At 38.0% G+C, this 25,550-nt stretch overlaps 1 long non-coding RNA gene across 1 annotated transcript in view; it reads left to right on the top strand.

Annotated features, from left to right (window-relative positions):
• The first annotated feature begins 8,012 nt into the window (after positions 1-8,012).
• LOC122427704 overlaps positions 8,013-25,550 on the top strand; it is a 91,812-nt gene continuing 74,274 nt past the window's right edge. The window contains exon 1 of the long non-coding RNA XR_006265515.1: positions 8,013-8,086. This is a non-coding gene — a long non-coding RNA (uncharacterized LOC122427704). The remainder of the gene's footprint in view (positions 8,087-25,550) is intronic.

Here is a 25,550-nt window from a genome sequence, read left to right as displayed (position 1 = left end):
TCATTCAAGATTGCTGTTTCAGATGTGGCATACAACACTCTGTACAAGATAGCATGGAACTCCACTTGAAGATTATGATGTGACAGACCTGAGGCTTTTAATGGTACTTTTACACACGGGAAAAAAATGTTCTCTGTTTAGGTATGTGATAAGTTTAAAGGGAGAAAGGGGAATATGGAAGAGAAGGGATACATGGTGGTAGAGGAAAAGAGAATTATACTTCTTGCATTTGGGGACTCAAGGCTCATCAGTTGTGACTCTTTTAAATGATGCCTACCTAATACAGGGGAAAAAAGTTAAAACTACACAGGTAAGTAAAGCACATCATGTTTCCAAATATTTTAAGATGTCTAATAAAGTACAGGCTATACTCAGAGTAAAAGAGTGAAGTGAAGATTGGACTAGGTTAGCACATTAAAAAGAAAGCAAAGAAAGAAGAAAGATTTTCTTTAAAAAAGGAAAGAAATCACATGTGTGTAACAGAGGATAAAAAAGATTAAAAGAAAAATACTCAGAGTGAAGATGATAGAGACAATCATAATAATGATGATGGTATACCATTTTATGAACACTAGCTATATGCCAGGCTCTGTACTAGGCATTTTAGTTTAGTTTTTTGTTTTTTCTCTTTTTTTTTCTTAATTTTTGAGTTTTGAACAAAAGATCTTATGATTTGCAAACACAAGTAGGTAAAAAGATTCAGAATAATTACATAACTTATTGAAAATATATAATATTCAGAAAATCAAGATTTTAGGAAATATGAGGAAAAATGATTTTTAAATCATAGGCATCAAATGAGATCAGGTTATATGACTTGAAGAAATGAGAATATAATCATAGAAAAAGTTACCATGTAAAACATTGTAAAGTTTAGAAAAAAACGTTGAATTTTGACAGGAGTACTGTTATTAGAAAATATGTACTTATCATTCTATGCATGCCATGTAAATCATGTTTATGTACTATTAAAATTTTTCAGATTATTATTACAGCACAAAGATTACATACATTGAATTTAATATTATGCACATAGTCAGTAGTTTTTAATATTACTTGAGCAATTACTAGAAGAATACTACTTAAAAAAGCATGCTGAGGATTTAATAAAGTGATGAACACATTACTTCCTTTTTACTTTGGCACCAACATACCATTTGTCAGGTTGTGGTCTATGTTCAGCATTGTACTAAGACTTTGTGGACATAAAGAAGAAAATTTGTGACCTGTGTTATCACTGAGCTTATTATTTAGGAACTATAAGAGATATGAAATGCCACAATATAATATGTACCAAGAAAGCCTTAATACTGCCATACATATAGACAGACATATTGCCATAATATTAAGAAAGCAAATATTTATAATAAATGATGTGGATTAGTCAATGCTGGTAGAATTCAGAAATAAGTCATTGTTGCTGAAATATTTGGGAAAGATTTTAACAAATTTTAGGAACTGGTTTTTAAGAGGCCATATAAATAAAATAATAAAAGTACTAAAAGGGGACATTGGGAAAATTCTTTATAAAATTAGGAAATGCCTACTCATGATTAAAAATCTAGAAGTCAAAAAAGAAAAGATTTAATGTATAAAAATAAAGATCATTTTCTAAGTAAAAAATAAATATCATAAGCAAGGATAAAACTCAATGAGTAAACAACTGATCAATGCAATCAGTATCTGAGACAAATGAGCCAATCTCTGAACTACATAGGTAGCTTATAGAAATTGTTAAGAGAGGGACAAACAATCCAAAAGAAAAAATGGACCTGGAATAAGAAGTGACAGTTCACCAAAAAGAAAATACAAACATTTGTTAAGCATGAGAAAATTTTCTTCACATAACTTATGACATGAAAATAAAAAAATGGCAATACTACTTCTTAATTACCTGAACTAGGAATGGAGCCCCAAATAAATCACATGCACTAGTCACGAAGGTAGATTCTCCAAAGGACTTTTGGTGTAATATCATGGGGAAAAAGAGAAAGCAGGGTAGAAACAAAACAAAATAAAATATCTGATATAGATATTAAATGTATAGCATGTAATCATTTCATCATGAGTCCTTTATGTTATGGGCATTTCTAATGAAAAGATTCAGTCAGTTCAGTTCAGTCGCTCAGTCGTCTGACTCTTTGCGACCCCATGAATCGCAGCACGCCAGGCCTCCCTGTCCATCACCAACTCCCGGAGTTTACTCAAACTCATTCCCATCGAGTCGGTGATGCCATCCAGCAACCTCATCCTCTGTCGTCCCCTTCTCCTCCTGCCCCCAAATCCCTCCCAGCATCAGGGTCTTTTCCAATGAGTCAACTCTTTGCATGAGGTGGCCAAAGGATTGGAGTTTCAGCTTCAGCATCAGTCTTTCCAATGAACACCCAGGACTGATCTCCTTTAGGATGGACTGGTTGGATCTCCTTGCAGTCCAAGGGATGCTCAAGAGTCTTCTCCAACAACACAGTTCAAAAGCATCAATTTTTCAGCACTCAGCTTCCTTCACAGTCCAACTCTCACATCCATACATGACCACTGGAAAAACCATAGCCTTGACTAGACGGACCTTTGTTGGCAAAGTAATGTCTCTGCTTTTTAAAGTGCTATCTAGGTTGATCATAACTTTACTTCCAAGGAGTAAGAGTCTTTTAATTTCATGGCTGCGGTCACCATCTTCAGTGATTTTGGAACCCAAAAAAATAAAGTCTGACACTGTTTCCATGTCTCCCCATCTATTTCCCATGAGGTGATAGGACCAGATGCCATGATCTTAGTTTCCTGAATGTTGAGCTTTAAGCGAACTTTTTCACTCTCCTCTTTCACTTTCATCAAGAGTTTTTTTAGTTCCTCTTCACTTTCTGCCATAAGGGTGGTGTCATCTGCATACCTGAGGTTATTGATATTTCTCCGGGCAATCTTGATTCCAGCTTGTGCTTCCTCCAGCCCAGCATTTCTCGTGATGTACTCTGCATATAAGTTATATAAGCACGGTGACAATATACAGCCTTGACGTACTCCTTTTCCTATCTGGAACCGGTCTGTTGTTCCATGTCCAGTTCTAACTGTTGCTTCCTGACCTGCATACAGGTTTCTCAAGAGGCAGGTCAGGTGGTCTGGTATTCCCATCTTTCAGAATTTTCCACAGTATATTGTGATCCACACAGTCAAAGGCTTTGGAATAGTCAATAAAGCAGAAATAGATGTTTTTCTGGAACTCTCTTGCTTTTTCGATGATCCAGCAGATGTTTGCAATTTGATCTGTGGTTCCTCTGCCTTTTCTAAAACCGGTTTGAACATCTGGGAGTTCACAGTTCACATATTGCTGAAGCCTGGCTTGGAGAATTTTGAGCATTACTTTGCTAGCATGTGAGATGAGTGCAATTGTGTGGTAGTTTGAGCATTCTTTGGCATTGCCTTTCTTAGGGATTGGAATGAAAACTGAGCTTTTCTAGTCCTGTGGCCACTGCTGAGTTTTCCAAATTTGCTGGCCTATTGAGTGCAGCACTTTCACAGCATCATCTTTCAGGATTTGAAATAGCTCAACTGGAATTCCATCACATCCACTAGCTTTGTTGGTAGTAATGCTTTCTAAGGCCCACTTGACTTCACATTCGAGGATGTCTGGCTCTAGGTGAGTGATCACACCATTGTGATTATCTGGGTCGTGAAGATCATTTTTGTACAATTCGTCTGTGTATTCTTGCCGCCTCTTCTTAATATCTTCTGCTTCTGTTAGGTCCATACATTTCTGTCCTTTATTGAGCCCATCTTTGCATGAAATGTTCCCTTGTTATCTCTAATTTTCTTGAAGAGATCTCTAGTCTTTCCCAATCTTTTGTCTTCCTCTATTTCTTTGCACTTATCACTGAGGAAGACTTTCTTATCTCTCCTTGTTTATCTTTGGAACTCTCCATTCAAATGGGAATATCTTTCATTTTCTCCTTTGCTTTTTTGCTTTTCTTCTTTTCACAGCTATTTATAAGGCCTCCTCAGACAACCATTTTGCCTTTTTGCATCTCTTTTCCATGGGGATGGTCTTGATCCTTGTCTCCTGTACAATGTCATGAACCTCCATCCATAATTCATCAGGCTCTCTGTCTATCAGATCTAGTCCCTTAAATCAATTTCTAACTACCACTGTATTGTCATAAGGGATTTGATTTAGGTCATACCTGAATGGTCTAGTGGTTTTCCCTACTTTCTTCAGTTTAAGTCTGAATTTGGCAATAAGGAGTTCATGATCTGAGCCACAGTCAGCCCCCGGTCTTGTTTTTTGCTGACTCTATAGAGCTTCTCCATCTTTGGCTGCAAAGAGTATAATCAATCTGATTTTGGTGTCGACCATCTGGTGCTGTCCATGTGTAGAGTCTTCTCTTGTGTTGTTGGAAGAGAGTGTTTGCTATGACCAGTGCATTTTCTTGGCAAAACTCTATTAGCCTTTGCCCTACTTTATTCCGTACTCTAAGACCAAATTTGCCTGCTACTCCAGGTGTTTCTTGACTTCCTCCTTTTGCATTCCAGTCCCCTATAATGAAAAGGACATATTTTTTGGGTATTAGTTTTAAAAGATGTTTTAGGTCTTCATAGAACTGTTCAACTTCAGATTCTTCAGTGTTACTGGTTGGGGCATAGGCTTGGATTACTGTGATATTGAAATGTTTGCCTTGGAAATGAACAGAGATCATTCTGTCATTTTTGAGATTGCATCCAAGTACTGCTTTTCGGACTCTTTTGTGGACTAAGAGGGCTACTCCATTTCTTCTAAGGGATTCCTGCCCACAGTAGTAGATATAATGGTCATCTGACTTAAATTCACCCATTCCAGTCCATTTTAGTTTGCTGATTCCTAGAATGTGGACATTCACTCGTGCCATCTCCTGTTTGATCACTTCCAATTTGCCTTGATTCATGGACCTAACATTCCAGGTTCCTATGCAATATTGCTCTTTACTTGCTTCTATCAGCAGTCCCATCCACAACTGGGTATTGTTTTTGCTTTGGCTCCATCCCTTCATTCTTCCTGGAGTTATTTCTCCAATGATCTCCAGTAGCATAGTGGGCACCTACCGACCTGGGGAATTCCTCTTTCAGTATCCTATCATTTTGCCTTCTCATACTGTTCATGGAGTTCTCAAGGCAAGAATACTGAAGTGGTTTGCCATTCCCTTCTCCAGGGGACCACATTCTGTCAGACCTCTCCACCATGACCCGACTGTCTTGGGTGGCCCCACAAGGCATGACTTAGTTTCATTGAGTTAGACAAGACTGTGGTCTTGTGATCAGATTGGCTAGTTTTCAGTGATTATGGTTTCAGTGTGTCTGTCTTCTGATGCCCTCTCACAACACCTACCGTCTTACTCGGGTTTCTCTTGCCTTGGACGTGGGGTATTTCTTCACAGTTGCTCCAGCAAAGTGCAGCTGCTGTTCCTTACCTTGGATGAGTACGTATTCTGGAAAAGTTCAGCATATTTGCATACTCAAATATGTTTTAAGACTGTTGCTTTCAATCAGGATGGAATGAAAGGACTTTGGATTTTCTGTCACTTGAAAGAAAGTAGACAAAATATGTTAAACTAGACTTTTCAACACGTTGCACATTAGAGAATTAAGAACAGTGATCCTCAATAATTGGGAAATAAATGAGATAAGTCCTATAATTGTCCCAGTTTATTGCCTTCAGAGAATTTCCAGATTGCAGTACATGGAGGGAGAACCCAGGCAGTACCTGGCAGACTTCCAGAGCTGTGGAGAAAGTCTGAGAGCCTAGGGAGACCAAAGTGAACAAAACGCAACTAACCAAACAAAAAATATCTCTAGATATCTTTAGGGAGTCCTCCTTGAGTAATCGACAAAGTTCTGCTCAGCAAATATGCGTTAGGAAACTGCTGGAGGCCAAGAAAAAAACTACCTGATAGCATTAGAAGCAACAGTACTCTGAGCTCACACTGGGACAAGAATATAGCTTATTCCCCTGCCATACTAGAAAATCGTGTAATTCACAGAATTGGCTAAATACTCAGAAGGGTCTTGCCTCAGTAGAGGGGAAATATTAGATATAAAGTACTATTTTGCTTTAATTTAACAAATCTTAAAAGCAAACCCCAAAGGATCAAGCTATTTCCCAGTTACTTAACTGAATCCCAGAACAAAGCTCAAGAATTTTAGAAAAATATCCTGCACCCAACAAAGTATAATTCACAGTTTCTGGCATGCAATCCACAAATTAATAGGCATGGAAAGAAGCAGGAAAATTAAATCCATAATGAGGAGAAAAATTAATCAGTTGAAGTCAACTCAGCTCTGAAACAGATGTTAGTATTAGCAGACAAGGACATTAAAATAGTTGTTAAACTGTACCCTATGTATTCAAAAAGCTAGAGAAGATATTGGAAATGTTATGTAGAGACATGGAAGATATATATAAAAAAGTAAAAACAAATTTCTGGAGATGAAAAGTAGTGTTTGAGATGAAATACACACTGGATAGGATTAATGGCAGATTAGATATTACAGAAAAAAATAGTTAACTTTAAGATCTAGCAACAGAAATTATCTAAAATTAAAAAAACAGAGGGAAAAGATTTAAAGGAAACATCTGTAAAAATAGATTATTAGGAAGCTGAGAGACAACTTCAGGCAATTCAATGTATGTATATTTGGAATTCCAAAGGACAGAAAAGAGGAAAGGAAAAAGAAAATATTTGAAGAAATAATGGCCAAAATTTCCAAATTTGATGAAAACTACAAATCCACAGATCAAAGATGCTCAATGAAACCCAAATAAAAACTATATCAATACACAGATTAATCTTTTGACTTAAAATGATTGACAACATGAAAATATTTATAGCAATCAGATAACAAGATAAATGATCTATGCAGAAACAACAACAATAAGAGAATCTCAGGCAGGTTTTTTTTTTTTTTTTTTTTGGTGAGAAACAATGAAAATGAGAGGACAAGAAAGCAAAATTTTGCAAGAAGAAAAACTCTCAAGAGGATTTCTATAACTAGATAAGCCTCCATTTCAACTTTGGAGAAATAGAGATATGGAAAGCACATTGTAATAAGAAAAACACCAAATTGGGAGTTTTATATTTAAATCACTGAAAATGAAAACAGAAAGATAATCTTGAATGCAACTGGAAGAAGAAAAAGGTACATATGTCCAGAAGAATAAGATAATAATTAACAGTCAATTTCTCATCAGAAACTGTTACTGGATAGAGAGAGTCAAAGAGGACCCTTCCTTGTGGGCCTTCATTCTTGCTAAGAACACGAAGAAGACTCTGAAGTTTTACTTGTGGCGAAAACAACTTTAGTGAAGAAAGAACAGAAAGAACCCCTAAAGGGAGAGATGGCCAAGCCAAGAGTCACTGGTGCCACAATGATGAAGTATAGCGTTTTCAAGACAGGGCTTTTGCATATTCATCTAGGTGGTCATGGACTGACAGTTTTGATTAACAGTTGTAACTTACATAACAACAGGCTCTGTTGTGCATGTCTTTCCCATAATTCAGCTGTTATAACCATATGTATGTATGTATAGAATATTTATGAGCACTTCCTAGGCTCCTGGCTACCTAAGGTCACTTGAGGACAGAGTTGTACATCAAGGGCATATGTGTCAGAGTTGGAAAAGTTCCTGTGGTTATTTGTAGCGTGTCTGTGAACTCTCCTGGGCTGTACTGGGGTGTGTCTGGGTGGAATTGGAGATCAACTTGAATCTTTTTCAACTAGGTCACCCCTCCCTGCTCATGCCTAATTTCATTCCGAATAAAACCATGAAAGCAAGATGATATGTAAAATCATTAGAATGCTAAAAGAAAACAAAAATAAAGCCAGTCAACCAGGACTTCCCTGGTGGTCCAGTGGTTGAGAATCTGGCTACCAATACAGTGGACACAGGTTCAATCCTTGGTCAGAGAATATCGCACATAGGATGGGCAACTGCAGCCTTGCACTACACCCACGGAGCTCATGGTCTAAACCTGTGCTCTGCAACAGGAAAAGCCACGTCAATGAGAAGTCACACTGTCACTGGAGGAAGCCCACGTGCAGCAACGGGGACGAAACACAGCTAAAGGTAAATAGGTAGATAAATAGATAAATAAAAATAGTCAAGCCAGAATTCTATGCTCAGCAAAAACATTCTCTAAAAGTGAAGAAGAAATAGATACTCTCGCAGACACACAAAAATGGAGGGAATTCATTCCTAGTAGACCTACTCTACAGAGCATTTTAAAGGAAGTTTTTTAGGAGATATCATGATATCAATCAGAAGAAATGAACAGTTTTGAAATGAATAAGTTAAGGTAAGATGAAATTTATATATTAACATGTATTTATGTTTTCTAGCTTAATATCTCTAAGAGATATTCTGTTCAATCAAAAATACTAATAACATAATTTGTGTTTAGAGTTTATGTTAAAAAATGACAATGGTGCACAGAATAAGAGAGAGAATTTGGGATTATATTCTTATATAATCCTAACACTACAACTGAAGTGGTGTGTTATTTGAAAGTAAATTCAGATAGCTTAAGAGTGCCTATTGAAAAATACTATGGTAGCAAAATTTTAAAGATATAAATAATAATTCAATAGAAAAGATTTAATGGAATCATAAAAGTTGATCAATTAACCCAATAGAAGGGAGAAAATATAGAAAAAAAAAAAAAGGATAATATGATCCAGCCATTTTACCTCTATGTATTTATGGAAGTAAAATAAAATATTTGTCCATAGACATATTTATATACAAGTGTTCATAGCTGTTTTATCTATACTAACAAAATCCTGGAAATTATCCAGTTATTTACCAATGGGAAAATGGATAAGAAAATCATGCTGTATTCATACAATGGAATATTACTCAGCAATCAAAAGAAATGAAACTTTTAATTACATATACAATGACATGGATAAAATCCCAAAATAATTATGATAGAAGTCAATCAATAAAAAGAATATCTCTTTATTTGTACAAAATTCTAGAAAAGGCAAACTATAGTGACAAATACTAGATCAGTGGTTGCCTGGAAATGGTGGAATGGATGGGAAGGGTGTAAGAGATTATAAATGCAGCAGGAGAAAACTTCTGAGGATGCTGTTGTTTACTCACTCAGTTGGGTCTGACTCTTTGCAACCACATGGACTGCAGCATGCCAGGCTTCCCTGTCCATCACCAACTCCTGGAGCTTATTCAAACACATGTCCATTAAGTTGGTGATGCCATCCAAGCACCTCATCCTCTGTTGCCCTCTTCTCCTCCTGCCCTCAATCTTGCCCAGGATCAGGTTCTTTTCCAGTGAGTTTGCTCTTGGCATCAGGTGGCCAGAGTATTGGAGTTTCAGTTTTAGTATCAGTTCTTCCAATGAATATTCAGTATTGATTTCATTTAGGATTGACTGGTTTGACCTCCTTGCTATCCAAGGGACTCTCAAGAATCTTCTCCAACACCACAATTTGAAAGCATCAATTCTTTGGCACTCAGCCTTCTTTATGGTCCAACTCTTACATCCATACATGACTACAGGAAAACCATAACTTTCATTATATGAACCTTGGTCAGCAAACTGACGTCTCTGCTTTTTAATATGATGTCTAGGTTTGTCACAGCTTTCCTTCCAAGAAGCATCTTTTAATTTCATGGCTGCAGTCACTGCCCCCCAGTGATTTTGGAGACCAAGAAAGTAAAGTCTGTCACTGTTTCCACTTTTCCCCCTTCAATTTGCCATGAAGTGATGGGACCGGGTGCCATGATCTTAGTTTTTTGAATGTTGAATTTTAAGCCAGCTTTTCCACTTTCCTCTTTAACCTTCATCATAAGTATTTTTATATGTTTATCTTGATATGAAGGTTTCTTGAGTGTACATATATGTCAAATCTTAAACTATATCCATTAAATATGTGTACTTTGTTGTGTGGCATCTATACCTTAATGAAATGGTTGAGAAAATATGATTTAGGCAGTTATCATAGTACTTTCTGCTTTATAACAACCATATTTTTATTTTTCTTCCAACTTTATTGTGCTTCCATGAATTCATTCTCCTACTTTTCTCATTCGGAATCAGAATATAACTGACTTCACTTATGCAAAAATTATGGCCCAGAAATGTTTAAAAACTTACTCTACAGCATACACTGCTTAGTAGTACCACAAAGTCTAAAATTTATGACTTTTGATTTTCATCTACTCTTCTTCTCACTAAGTCATTATGTGGCTAGCTGCTCACTAAGTCTCTTTCCTCTTCGTCTTAGGCACACAGCTTCATTTCCTATATTCTCCTTTGCATTTAGATGTGCCCACATAACTAGAGTTCTAGTCAGTGGCATGTAAGAAGCAGTGATAGAAATATTTTTCAGACTTGACCCTTAAATGTCTCTTGTATATGACTTTTCTTGTCTTTCTCCATTGTCTGGCTAAAATATAACTCTTCCAAGACCTCAGAGAAGGCAGAACCACAATATGAATATGGCTTCGTCTCTAAATTAAAATGTGAAAAGTTGCATGCTAGCTAGGGACAGTGGAATTAGACTGTTATGTGAGTCACGAATTAAATTTTATTGGATTAAGTCTTAAAATTGGTGGTTTTCTATGGCATCTGTATTATCAGAAATAATATGTATTTCTAATATTACCAGCATTAATGGAGGTAATAAAGAGGACCCTTAACATGGCAAACCTTTTTTTGAGCTGTTTTCATACATGTTATTCTGGTGCCAGATTCACAATAGATATTTAATAAATTCTTTTTAACTTTTTTGACTTATTTTTTCCCCTTTCCTTTTTGGAATACAGCAATAACAACAAAAAAGAGAAGTTACATTTATTTGTTTCAATTAGCATTTATGACAAAATTAAAAGGTAAGGTTTAAAAGTTTTGTCAACCTGGTGTTTCAGAGTAGCTTTTTCTATCATCTGTAAGAATAAGAATCATGTACCATTGTGATTGAGATAAATAATTATGATTGAGATTGAATATGTATTAGGATTTATGGTTACTTGCAGACAAGTTATTCATATTTTTGACCAAATTTCCTTTACACAATTCCAAATTATGTTTTCAAAAGCAAATTACAAAACAAAATGTCCTTCTTTAGTGTAAAATCATCTTGTAAAAGGATTATTTCATGAATAAGGATATTTCAATTCAATTTATGGGTGTTATTTCTTAAAAATATTATTAAGTGGCTATATCTCTATAGGATTTATGAAAAGAAATTTTACTGCGTAAGTGCAGAAGGAATATAGCCACTTGATTCCACAGTCCAACTAACTGGTCGTTGTTGAAAAGGCTACCCCATGGAGTTCCTTTTCTGGGTAGATTCAGAGCTGCAATATCACCTCCACTAGGCACTCCTGCTACCTTGCATGTGGCATAACCATAAGCGCTAAAGTCAACAGGACCCCAGACAAGGAAAAAATTGCAAGAAAGAGCCTTTCTAGAGAAATTACTACAATCATAGCAGAATTGCTATTCCTTTAAGGAATAACAAAGGAATGCATGTTACACAGTAGGGAGTCTGTGGAGTTTACAGTGGGAGATGTGAAATGGCCACTTCAAGATGTAGAAACAGCACATAGGGCTTATTGAATCTGGCCCTTATTTAACAAGTACAGATGGGCTCAGCTTATTTAACAAGTACAGTTGGGCTCAGAAAAAAAAAATGTGAGCAAACTCAGTTCAGAGGATAGTGTTACCTGGGGGCTATGTACTTTATACATTGAGATCACAGGTATTCCATGAGCAGTGAGATATTCTTGATGAAGCTCTGCCCTTACAACAATTTTGTTTGCTTATTTGTTAGAGATACATATTAATTAGAAAAAGTAGACACATTTGGTAGTAGATAGACTCATTCCATAAATGCTACAAATGATATCTTCATCCAAAGAGTGGAGAGTTTAAGAAAGAGCTTGAATAGGTTGGAAATACTCCAAAGAGAGGTTGAAGACAGAGCCTTGAGGCAGTTCACAGGTCACAGACCTTCAGATGAGTGAGAAGTCATACAAAACCCTCCTCTGTACTTTATTCAAAATATATCAGTGGACTTAATGTGAATAAATCAACTCCATTTCTCTGCCTTAGAAGATCATAAATAGAAAATCAAAGATCTAAAATCAGAGGGCTGAAAAGGACTTAGAGAAGTCACAGAGTTCACCAGTTTGCCTCCCAGCATAGGATGGCATCTAAGTCTAACAAGGCAGTTGATGAATATTGTTAAAGGTAGCTGGTGTTTCACACTGTTCAAATGGATGTCCAACTACCATTTATTAAAAGAAAGAGCTTTTTTGCCCTACTGATACCAGTGGCAGAATCATTCTAACTAAAATATGTGTTGAATATCAGAAGCTATCAATGTTCTTATAGAGGTTTATGTTTCTTGTACTTCTCAGTAACATTAGGCAGTATGATTTAAAATTATGAGTTTTAAATCACTTACCTGTGCATTTAGGGGACATATTTTTAAAAATCACTTTGCTTTTACTTTTTTCCCTGTTCACTAGCAGTTACAGTTGAGATCTTCTATAATTTTTCCTTCCTCTCTCTCTGTCTTAATCCTGAAGCCATGATTTGGTGTTTGAAAAAATTGGTATAATGGAGCAAACCTTGGACTCCTGAGGGTTGTCTGAATACAGGAGGAGCAAGTAAACTGTTTCAAGGTAGTGTGGTAGAGGCTTTGACAGAGTAACATGCAGCAAATAACTGATGGGTCAGTTAATTCTTATTGGAGAGTCAGGGAAAGCAGTGTGTAAGTGATTTGGCCAAGAGGAAGGAGATGCATATGTTTGATGGAATCATTAGTTGGAGGGGCTGTTATGGACACAGATGAACCTGAGTGACAGATACACTGAGAAAGGAGCCCAAGAAGGAAATAGAGAGACTTTTATAACCAACCCCAACTGTCTGTTTCTCTCAGTGGTGCATTCTGGTGAGCCATGCTAGGGGCCCAGAACAGCCATCATCTTTAAGGTTTAAACCTATGTCTCTAGATTTTGGAGGCAAGACCCACTTTTAATCATGTCAAGTTTGACCTGAGTTTAGGAGAATGATACAAAGTTGTTGGACAATCAGAAGAGTGGGTGGTAGGATTCTACTGTCACACCTGGGGATGTCTAATGCTTTAGATCCCAAGCCATCCAAGAAACTGTGTCTCCTTTTACCTGCTCCCAATCCAGTGCAGTTCATTAATGCGTCACTTCCTTAATATGTTGACAAGGTTGCACAGCACTGATAAATTGTCTGAACTGCCCTTTCTTCGAAGAAAATACGAACTGCATTGTAAGTATCAATGCTTATCGGAACTTGTCTCAAGTTGCAAAGTCAGTCTCACCTAATGAGGATTTATTTGGACAGCATTTATTCCATAAATAAAAATAAGAATAAAAAGATTGAAAACGATTTTCTGAGAATTCCTATTCTCAGAATAGGAGTGGAAGTGGAAGCCCAGCTGGACCTCTTCACTGTTAACAGAACAGTAGACATGTTGAAAGCACAGGTCACTGGGTCAGTTGGCTCCCACCTTGCGTTCATGTGCATTCCAGGCTAAGTCAGGACGAGGCTCCCTCTCACGCTAAGCAGAGGTGTGGATAGTAAGGAGGGGTACAATGTCAAGGCTTGCCTGGCCCTTTCCCCAAGATTTGCATCTTCTAAGTACATGTGCTGTGCTGGTCTGACGTCAAGGCTGATAATGAAAATAAAAATGACTCTTTGTCCTAAAATATGAGTAAATAGACAAATGAACTTTAAAAATAGAGAAAAAATAAAGAAAAGAACTGAGTCTCCAACCTGAATCCCTAAATTTTACTGAGCTCCAGTTTTAGGCTGGGGTTTCTACTTCAGCATCCATCCTAAGGCGATGTTCTCACTGCCATCTTCTGCTACATGTGGAAAGAGCACTTTTCCTTCATCTTAGATTGTCCCTAACTGTCTGAATCATAACTGGATAGGAAGGAATTTTCAGGACAATGGATGTAACCTAAGTAGCTAAACATTTCTTGCCAATTAGGCCTGCTCCTGAATTCTGTTCTTGCACAGCTATACACTCTTCCCGTGTATATATAAACTTTCTGAGAATATCTTCCAAACCTCTCTGAGTCTTCAGCAAAGAATGAGTATATGTAATGGATATGAAAAGGGAAAAGGCCTGGTTTGGAAAGGTAAGTGTTCCAGATCAAAAGCCAGTTTGAGAAAGCTCCATTTCATTATTTACCATGTAAATATCAGGACATCGAAAAATTTTTTTGAGGTTAAAACAGATTGTCTGAAATCTATTTCATACAAAATTATTTCATTTGAGACCATATTTTAGAGTTCTGTTGGCAATTTAAAATAATGATTAAGAGATGATTTTTCTGGCACTGTTCAGTTCAGTTGCTCAGTCGTGTCTGACTCTTTGCCACTCCATGGACTGCAGTACACCAGGCTTCCTTGTCCATCACCAACTTCTGGAGCTTACTCAGACTCATGTCCATCGAATCGGTGCTGCCATCCAACCATGTCATCCTCTATCATCCCCTTCTCCTCCAGCCTTCAATCTTTCCCAACATCAGGGTCTTTTCCAATGAGACAGTTCTTTGCATCAGGTAGCCAGAATATTGAATTTTCAACTTCAGCATCAGTCCTTCCAATAAATATTCAGGACTGATTTCTTTTAGGATGGACTTCTTGGATCTCCTTGCAGTCCAAGTGACTCTCAAGAATCTTCTCCAACACCACAGTTCAAAAGCATCAATTCTTCAGCACTCACCTTTCTTTATAGTCCAACTCTCACATCCATACATGACTACTGGAAAAACCATAGCCTTGACCAGATGGACCTTTGTTGGCAAAGTAATGTCTCTGCTTTTTAACGTGCTGTCTAGGTTGGTTATAGCTTTTCTTCCAAGGAGCAAACATCTTTTAATTTCATGACTGAGGTCACAATCTGCAGTGATTTTGGAGCCTAAGAAAATAAAGTCTGTCACTGTTTCCATTGTTTCCCCATCTATTTGCCATGAAGTGATGGGACTAGATGCCATGATCTTAGTTTTCTGAATGTTGAGTTTTAAGCCAGCTTTTTCACTCTCCTCTTTCACTTTCATCAAGAGGCTCTTTAGTTCTTCTTCACTTTCTGCCATAAGGGTGCATATCTGTCATCTGCATATCTGAGGTTATTGATATTTCTTCTGGAAATTTTGATTCCAGCTTGTGCTTCATCCAGCCTGGCATTTTGCATGATGTACTCTGTGTATAAATTAAATAAGCACTGTAGTTTAAGGAAGAAATCCTCTTAGTCATCTTTTAATGGATATGTCATGTTCCATAATACTTGATTTTTAAGGAGTAAGTTATTTCCTATGTCATTACAGTTTTCTTCTTCAGACATAAGATCAAAGTAAAATCCTTTAATTTTTAAGATTGTGGGTAGTGTTATTAAGATTTATTGAGTTATCTTCTAGGTTACTCTTTTTGTTAATATTATTCTTTTCAAACTAAGTGGTCTAAAAATAATTATGTATTGTGATAAAAGAAGTTTATACATTTCTCATCTGAAAGTATTATGTTGAGAGCACAATTTTTATTCTATTTTTCACAAGGTAAAAATCAAAGGCATATTTTAAGACAAATAATTATCTCAACTTCATATAGCTTTTTTCTCTTCTTGGGGCTCTCATTGCCTATGACAGATGATGTTGGTTCAGTAGGACAGTTCTATTGTTTAACTTGATATCCTGACATTCTAATGTTTTCATCATGACATGTAGTTGTCCCAGATCTTTTTATGCTACTTTCTGGGAATGACAGAGTCAAAAAAACATGCCTCTTTACACTGTTATTCTGCTTAACTCCTCCTCTGCAATTATATTTGCATGCATAATACATCATAACAAATTAGATGTTGCAATGGCACACGGCAGGAATTATGTGAGCTTGTGGCAAGAGATGTAGCCGATGTAACATGAGAAAAAGAGATTGGAGGGTAAAAGAAAGAAGAAATTAAACGAATGAATGAAAACCCCCATAAAATATGGCACTGAAAAATCTATCTTCTCATCTTTTTAAGGCCAGTGATCAACTGCCAAAAAGTAAATGAAAAGGGAAAATGCAAAACAAATTCTGTTGCTACTGGTCTGTGAAAAGATTAAAATTAAACCATCTATTTGTTTCTAGGAAGGAAGATATTCAGCTATTCATTGGTTTTAGACAGTAAACATAACTATGACATGGAGGAACTCTCTTTACTTCACATGTTAACCTGCAAAAAATAAAGAAAGATACTGAGGTTGTATTTCAAGCTTATTGGAAGTGTTTTCTGGTAGACTGGAAACAATCTTCTTGACTGAATGAAGCTAGGCTGAAATTACAGCTTTCCCCATAAACACCTCAGCTACTATGTTCAGCTCCTACCTTATAATGACTGGATTAAAGTGTTTTTCTTATGTGATTGTATGTCTTCTGGCCTCCTGACACATGAAATTGGCCAATTTAGAAGCACTGGTACCTGATGGTCATCGAAAGGCCATTGTCCCTGAAGTGCTATTAGTACATGTCATACCTTGGCCAATAACTGGTGCTAAGACCAGATTCTTCTCTAAAAGGTTTGAATAGCCACTTTCAAAATGACGAGGATCAGCCAATATCTGCTGATGATTTTAAATGTTTCACTTAGTCTGACAAAAGGAGGAGAAACAGGAATTGGATTCCTGGTCCTCTCCATTTTTGTCTTTTTTTGCCCCTGTCTCTTTCCAGGTTTTTTTAAATTCATTTTTAAACTCATTTTTGGTCTGTTTTCTAGAAATACATGAGGGAAATAATCAATTTTCAGAACATGGAAGCTGGATTAAGTTGAGGAGAAGCCCAGAATATAAGAGTGGTTACGATACTTGCTATATAAATCTTTGCTTTCTGTCCTGTCTCCTCGGATTCTATTTCCTTTGCTTCCTCAGTCCCATTACTTCTCATCTCAGGCCAGGCATCCCACTCTGCAAAGAGGGATGTAACAGATTGCTTCAGTGAAGCATTTGCCATCCTCCTGGTTTTTTCTCATCATTCTCTTACAGCCTTTTTCCAAAGCTCCTGACAATGTGGAAGAGCTCCCCAGCCAATCATTTTCTGGCATTCCACTGGTTCCATGGCGAGATCGGAGGAAGCCCATCAGCCTCTGCTAGGCTGATAACCATCACTGCTCCTAATGTGTGCTTCAGTATTTCTCATCACAGCATGCATCTGTTGGGGAGATAAAAGGAGAGATTTACAAATATATAATCAGCAGATGTATGAAGGCTGTTGAGGCAAAGTCGACTAAGAAGGAAGCAGATCCATATTTTCTTGGGGCTAAGAGTAGATAAATATGCTGGCTTTTGTATGATTAGGTCATTACTAACACCTGGAGGCTGTCTCAGTCCTTGGAGGAAAACCATGGAGAATATTTGGTAACGAACACATTTGGTTCACAGAGGGGGTGATTCTAAGCCAGATTGGAAAACATTTAAAAATGGAATATTGCCTGCATAAAAGAGGCAGATATTTCAGCTTTGCTGCATAACAGGAGTTCTCTAGTGGATCCTTCTGCATAATGGAGCCGTATGGTAGGTCTAAGGAATATCACGTTCTGATGTCAGAAAAGCATACATATCCTTAGCCAAATGTTTGCATGTGCATTCGAGCATGTACTGTATTATTTAATCATTTTCTCCTGCGCCCTTGTGCTTCACAGCCCCAATTGTATAAGGAATCTTACTTAAAACCAGTGGGGTTTCTGAATACTAATGAAGAGTTCATAACTTTAGTCCTTGAAATACTGTTTGAAATATATCTTTTATTAATCTATCATTATCATTATCTTCCCCTACCCTCTAAATTTCCTTAATGAAAAACATGGGAAATTTTAAAAACTTTTGGAATAAATGTCAAAATGATTTCATATTTGAGGCTTTCCTTTTTACCTTAACTAATGCAAAACTCATAGATATGTTTGTGTCTCCCACATAAAATACATTTTATTGATGAATTTATCCAGATATGTGTTAGAATCCATAATTTTTAAGGAAGGGAAGACAGATCATAAACCTGAGGGGAAAGCAGCAAAGTCCAAGAAATTAATTACCTGGCCTTTGTCTAATGACAAGCAAAGCTCAGTGTGGTGATTTCTCACCATGGACCCAGACTTCTGGGAAAATATACATAACCAAGAGAAGCTCTGTGGGTCACACTAAGTCATCAGGATATTGGGATATTGCATAGGATAACACTGTCCGACAGAGAGGAATTGTGTGGCCTGGTAAGAAATTAAAAATTTAGCAATCTAAGATATTATAGTGTTCTAGGCCTATCTCTATTTCTTCCCCTTTCTCATATTACGCAGCTGTTTTCTCCTTTCTGCTCTATCGATGGTGAAAGTTCGGTACTTAAAAAAAAATGACATTTTAAAGAGGAATGTTTCAGCTTTTCTTTTGTAAACTGATTATTTATGTGGGCTAAATTATCTTAAACATGAAACTTTCCTTTCTATATGCTGAAATTAGAAGAAAGAATTAACCTGGGTGCTGAGTACTATGTTTACAATAGAGCAAGATGGCAGTGATTTTTTGGTAGAATTAAATGAATAGTTGTGCTATGCTTAGTCGCTCACTTGTGTCTGACTCTTTGTGACCCCATGGACTATAGCCCGCCAGTCTCCTCTGTCCATGGGGATTCTCCAGGCAAGAATACCAGAGTGGTTTGCCATGCTCTCCTCCAGGGGATCCTTTCAACATAGGGATTGAACCCAGGTCTCTCACATTGCAGGCAGATTTTTTGCTGTCTGAGCCACCAGGAGAGGATGTTGCTATAAGTGTGTTCTCTTGGCAAAACTCTGTTAGTCTTTGCCCTGCTTCAATTTGCCCTCCAAGGCCAAACTTGCTTGTTACTCCAGGTATATCTTGACTTCCTATTTTGCATTCCAGTCCTCTCTGATGAAAGGGACATCTTTTTTTGATGTTAGTTCTAGAAGGTCTTGCAGGTCTTCATAGAACCATTCAACTTCAGCTTCTTCAACATTAGTGATTGGGGCCTAGACTTGGGTTACTGTGATATTGAATGGTTTGCCTTGGAAACAAACAGAGATCATTCTGTTGTTTTTGAGATTGCATCCAAGTACAGCATTTTGAAAAACCTTTTGTTCACTATGATGGCTACTCCATTTCTTCTAAGGGATTCTTGCCCACAGTAGTAGATATAATGGTTATCTGAATTAAATTTGCCCATGCCAGTCAATTTTAGTTCACTGATTCTTAAAATGTCGATGTTCACTCTTGTCGTCTCCTGTTTGACCTCCTCTAGTTTACCTTGATTCATGGACCTAACACTCCAGGTTCCCGTGCCATATTGTTCTTTACAGCATGATACTTTACTCTCACCACCAGACACATCAACAACTGGGTGTTGTTTCTGCTTTGGCTCAGCCTCTTCACTCCTTCTGGGGCAGTTTTTCTACTTTTCTCCAGTAGCATATTGGGCACCAGCTGACCTGGGGAGTTCTTCTTTCAGTGTGACATCTTATAGCTTTTTCATACTGTTCATGGGGTTCTCAAGGTAAGAATACTGAAGTGGTTTGCCTTTCCCTTTTCCAGTGGACTTTGTTTTGTCAGAACTCTCCATCATGACCCGTCCATCTAGGGTGGCCCTGCACAGCACGGCTCATAGTTCCATTGAATTAGACAAGATTGTGATCCAAGTGATCAGTTTGGTCAGTTTTGTGTGACTGTGGTTTTCATTCTGTCTGCATTCTGATGGATGAGAATAAGAGGCTTGTGGAACCTTCCTGGTGGGAGGGACTGTGGTAAGTCATTTCAGTTGTGTCTGATTCTTTGCAACCCCATGGAGGGTAGCCTGCCAGTCTCCTCTGTCCATGGGATTCTCCAGGCAAGAATACTGGAGTGGGGTTGCCATGTCTTTCTCCAGGGGATCTCCCCTACCCTGGGATGGAACCTGCGTTTCTAATGTCTCCTGCATTGGCAGGCAGGTTCTTTACCACTAGTCCCACCTGCAGGGACTGACTGTGGGTAAAATTGGGTCTTGCTCTGCTCTGGTGGGCAGGGCCATGCTTGGTAAATCTTTAATCCAGTTTTCTGCTGGTGGGTGAAGCTGTGTTCCCTCACTGTAATTTGGCCTTAGGTAGGGGTAATGGCTTAAAGCTCAACATTCAGAAAACTAAGATCATAGCATCTGGTCCTATCACTTCATGGGAAATAGATGGGGAGACAGTGGAAACAGTGTCAGACTTTATTTTTTTGGGCTCCAAAATCACTGCAGATGGTGATTGCAGCCATGAAATTAAAAGATGCTTACTCCTTGGAAGGAAAGTTATGACCAACCTAGATAGCATATTAAAAAGCAGAGACATTACTTTGCCAACAAAGGTCCATCTGGTCAAGGCTATGGCTTTTCCAGTGGTCATGTATGGATGTCAGAGTTGGACTGCGAGGAAAGCTGAGTGCTGAAAAATTGATGCTTTTGAACTATGGTGTTGGAGAAGACTCTTGAGAGTCCCTTGGACTGCAAGGAGATCCAACCAGTCCATCCTAAAGGAGATCAGTCCTGAGTGTTCACTGGAAGGACTGATGCTGAAGCTGAAACTCCAATCCTTTGGCCACCTCATGAGAAGAGTTGACTCATTGGAAAAGACCCTGATCCTGGGAGGGATTGGGGGCAGGAGGAGAAGGTGATGACAGGGGATGAGATGGCTGGATGGCATCACCGACTCGATGGGCATGAGTTTGAGTAAATTGCGGGAGTTGGTGATGGACAGGGAGGCCTGGCGTGCTGCGATTCATGGGGTCGCAAAGAGTTGGACATGACTGAGCAACTGAACTGAACTGAGGGGTAATGGTGACCGCCTTCAGAAGGGCTTATACCAGCATGCTGTGCTGCCAGGACTGTTGTAGTCAGTGTCCCTGACACTGTGGCAGGCCACTGTTGACTTGTACTCCACCAGAGACTACTGGACACTCACAGGCAAGTCTGACTGTCTCTTGTGAGGTCACTGCTCCCGAAGCTGAAGCTCCAATACTTTGTCCACCTGATATGAAGAGCCAACTCACTGGAAAAGACCCTGATATTGGGAAAGATTGAAGGCAGGAGAAGAAGGGGATGACAGCGTACTAGATGGTTGGATGGCACCACTGACTCAATGGACATGAATTTGAGCAAGCTCTAGGAAATGGTGATGGATGGGGAAGCCTGGTGTGCTGCAGTCCATGGGATCACAAAGATTTGGACACGACTGAGTGACTGAACAACAACCACCAGGAAAGCCCAAGAGTAGTGGAGTGGGTAGTCTATCCCTTCTCCAGGGGATCTTCCCAACCCAGGAACTGAACCACCATCTCCTGCATTGCTGGCAGATTCTTTACCAGCAGAGCTTACCAGGGAAGTCCAAAATGAAGAGAGACACTAAAAGAAGAGTGGCACAAAGTAATGTCAATACCAGCATCTGACATGCTGGCTTCCTTGGTTTAATATTACCTAAGCTATTTTAGGACACAGCTACATGTCTTTAATGATTACAAATCTTCTTTCATCTCTTGAGTGAGATGAAAAAGAATTTATATCTGTTTTTCTTCATTGTCTAAAAGATATACACGTAATCTATATGATAAACATGTAGCAAGAAACTGGCACATAAATAATTCAGTAATGTTGAACAGGAGATACATTACAGAATGCCATTCACCCCATCCCTCCTCACCCCTCCCTCTTTCCATCTGCAGTACTTAATACCAGCATGATATCCACTGAGTGAGTTTGTTTAAGTTGAAATTTAGGGAACTTCTCAAGTTCTCTTATAACTCCAGAAACAAAGCAAAATTTGCTATTTCATTTTTAAAGTACTGTATTCCCTTTTTGAGAAACAGCCTCTTTCCCAGTCAAATGATTCTGAAATTCAGATAAAGCTGAATTGTGGTGGGGATTTCTCTCTCCCCACTTACATCCCTCTTCATAGAATTTCCATGAGTCATATTGTTTTAAGGGTTCATAAAAATACACTTGGTATTGTACCAATTTAATGTTCCAAAGGAAACATTTGCCCTTGAGATTCTTCTAATATACTGCGTTTGGATTCAATGAAAGAGTTTATGTGCATAATTTTTGCTGTCTTTTGGGATTTTCTCTGTGGTCTGTCTTATGGTAATTTGGGGATAAGAAAGGAAATGAGAATCAATATGGTGTTATCACTTTCTGTTAATCATCATCAGCCTTCTGTCCTTCCCCCAACACATTCCCGTCTTTATGCACAGTTTTTCATGGCATCAGTATATGATAACACTACTTTGCAGCCCAAACACATTATTACGGAGAAAAAAAGCCACTTTAGATCAACTATTGGTTTTGCAGCCAAACTTCTCTTCAATCCTTCATTCAAAAAAAACCCAACAAAATTTGACAGTTCAATTTTTTTTTTCTGTACAGTCAATAGCTAATCACCTCACTAATTTACACTTAGATATGCTGTATTTTATCTGGTAAAATGACTTTCTGTTCTTAATTTGGAGATATATTTTGAACAGGGTAAAGAAAGTATTACAAAGATTCAGAAGTTTATAATATTGTAACATCTTATATGCATGCTGCTTTCCCTCTGTGATAGTATTAGTGAGCAAATACTAACAGTAACACTTGGAGAACTTTATTATCCAATTTTGTGTGCATTCAATAGGATTATGAGTTTTTGATCATACAAATGCAAAAGAGATTTGGCAGTAACAGGAAGCAACATAGTTCTAGAAGCACAATTTCCATTTTATTAATCTGAGATAGAACTACTTTTTCCAAATTGCTACACAGCTTGAATTATCTGTTCAGCTTTCTCTGTTTATTCCTTGCACCACTAACCTCAGAATGTTGGTGGTTTACATAAATTCACAATCCTATGAAATCTCCATGGTGGGGGGGGAGGGCTGGAAATCTTTGGATGCTATCCACACGACTAAGCTGGAGCCAATAAAATGTTTAGCTTTCTTTATGGGTGGTCTCTGTTAGTCTTGGTTAGTGACCTGTATAAGTTGGAAGTGATGAAGAAGACTCTTGAGATTTATTTAAGGTAAATAATTTCAATAGCTCACAAATTAACTAGAAATTTCTCTAATATGCATTTGAAATTTGTTCTAAAATCTTCTTTTTATATAAGAAACTCTTAAAGGGGGTGTCTCAGTTACTTTAGCAACTAATCCTCTTGAAAGGACCCATCCAATTTTTAATTCTACTGTATTTTAGTGCATTGGATAACAAGGTTCCTGGGTTGTTGCCAACAACAACAAAAAAAGATGCAGGTCGAGAACTTGTTCACAAAGGATATTCTCCCATCTCTCCCACTGCGTCTTTTGTACCATGTCACCTTTATTCAAAATACCCCGAGGCTCATGCCATCTGGATAAATCTCCAGTTGTCATCTGCTACTTTCTAATCACCACATCTCCTATTGAGTTGGCATCATCTTAGTCCTCCTTTCCACCACCACTCCTGCCACTACCATGGGCAACTTCAATTTCCATGTGGAAAATGCACCAGATAAATAGCTTCAGTCTTTTTAAAAAACATTTGTCCTTTTAGCATTCCACTCCCATGGTCACACCTGGCCTTTGTCAGTATCCAGTCCTCTTCCACTTTATTGTCCCACTTTCAGCAACACAACAAGCTAGTAGCCCTCCAGTTCCATCAGTCTTTTCTGCCGTGCTTAGTTGCTCAGTTGAGTCCAAGTCTTTGTGACTCCTTTCTCTTCCATTTCATAATTATATCCAATTCTTGAAAAGTCTGTCCTTATATCTCTGGCTGCAAACTCGTGTTGTAATAATCTATAGGCCTCTTTGGCTAAACCTTGAAACTTTGCTAATGTTCTTTTTTCTAAATTTTATTTAGTTCTTTTATTTTTTAGCTGCACTGGGTCTTTGTTGCTGCATGCAGGCTTTCTCTAGTTGTGTTGTGCAAGATTCTTGTTGCAGTGGCTTCTTTCATTGCAGAGTATGGGCTCTAGGCACTTGGGCATCAGTAGCTGTGGTGCATGGGTTAATGAGCACAGGCTCATTAACCATGGCACATGGGCTTAGTTGCTCTACAGCATGTGGAATATTCCCAGACCAGGAGTCTAACCCATGTTCCCTGCATTGACAGGCAGGTTCTTAACCACTAGACCACCAGGGAAGTCTCACCTTGTTCTTTTGACAAATCCATTCAATGCTTCTTCAACCTGAAGGCAGGACTTGTATATGATTCAATTTTGAATTGAAGGCAAACACTGCAAGTCACTGCAAGTTACTGTCCAGTTACTGTTTTACTAAGCTGAAATGGAAAGAAGATATAATCAGGAACTTTCAATAAATGAAACTTAAGCTTCAAACCTTGATGAAGGGGTTAATAATGGTACCACTGCCAGAAATAGAAACTGTTGAGGTAGGGGGTGAAACACTGTTGTAGAGAAGAGTTTCAAATTGTGGACTCATTTATAGATTTGAGGTGAATGTGAATATTGCATTTGCTTTTTTTCAACATGCAATTTGAGGTGAATGTAAATACTGCATTTGAAATGTTCCTTAGAAATTGAAAATGTGAGGCTGGCAATTGCTAGAAAGGTGAGACTGCAAATGGTGATCTGAAATGTTTGGGCAGCTGTAATTTCACAACAGTGGCTGTAAGGGAGTTTGCCATTCCTGTATTTAATAGTTTGTCATGGTTTCCTTTATAAATACCACCTAATTTAATTTGTTTAATCTTCATACCAACTGAAAGGGAGAATATTATTATTTTCACTTTACAAATTAGAAAACTAGAGCTTAGGGAATCTATTGATAGAGCTATAAGATATCTCAGTGGAAAGCATAAAGGAACAGAGCCCAAGGGACATAGACAGTTTTAGTGTATGAAGTTGCTCAACAAGTACTTCTTGGTTAATTGATTTAGTAGAGTCACAGAATTTCAGGGAAAAGAAAATTTAAAGAAAAGTCATTTTGCCAATGATGAATGCCAGATATTCCAAGGATGTTAAAAAAAGATGAAGACTAAGAAGAAGTAGTTGTTTTGGTATTCCCAGCCTGCTCACTGGCAATCCTTAAGAAAGCAAGGCTCAGGGGAGTGAAGAGGGCTCAGATTAATCACATGATACAGAAGAGCCATAACCTGGAGAAATATGGCAGTGAGTAGATGAAGAGCTTGAAGTGTCAGAAGGTTTAAGTGAAGATTTGCCTTAATTTCATTTGTGGTTTTTATTAGTTGATACAGTCTTGGTAGCCCAGTTGAAATTCCAGTGGGTACAACAGGGAAGTCACTGGAGGATTATGAAACCAGGGCTTGTGAATCAAATGAAAGACTGTGTGGAACTTATATCCACACTTTTAGAGTGTCAGACCAGGGTATCTCTTCATCTCCAAGCCCACTAACCAGAAGAGTCAATGGCCTAAACCTACCTTCAAGGGGAGCTGAAAAGTGTCAGGGATGTCTTCAACATTGTGTGAGCACATGGCTCTCTGCCACAGAAGTGAAGTAGGTAATATTGCCTATTGAGACCTTAAAACTAGAGCATACAGG

The sequence above is a fragment of the Cervus canadensis genome, chromosome 2 (assembly GCF_019320065.1).
Source record: "Cervus canadensis isolate Bull #8, Minnesota chromosome 2, ASM1932006v1, whole genome shotgun sequence".
Lineage (NCBI taxonomy): Eukaryota > Metazoa > Chordata > Mammalia > Artiodactyla > Cervidae > Cervus > Cervus canadensis.
This window is presented reverse-complemented; position numbering and strand designations above follow the sequence as displayed.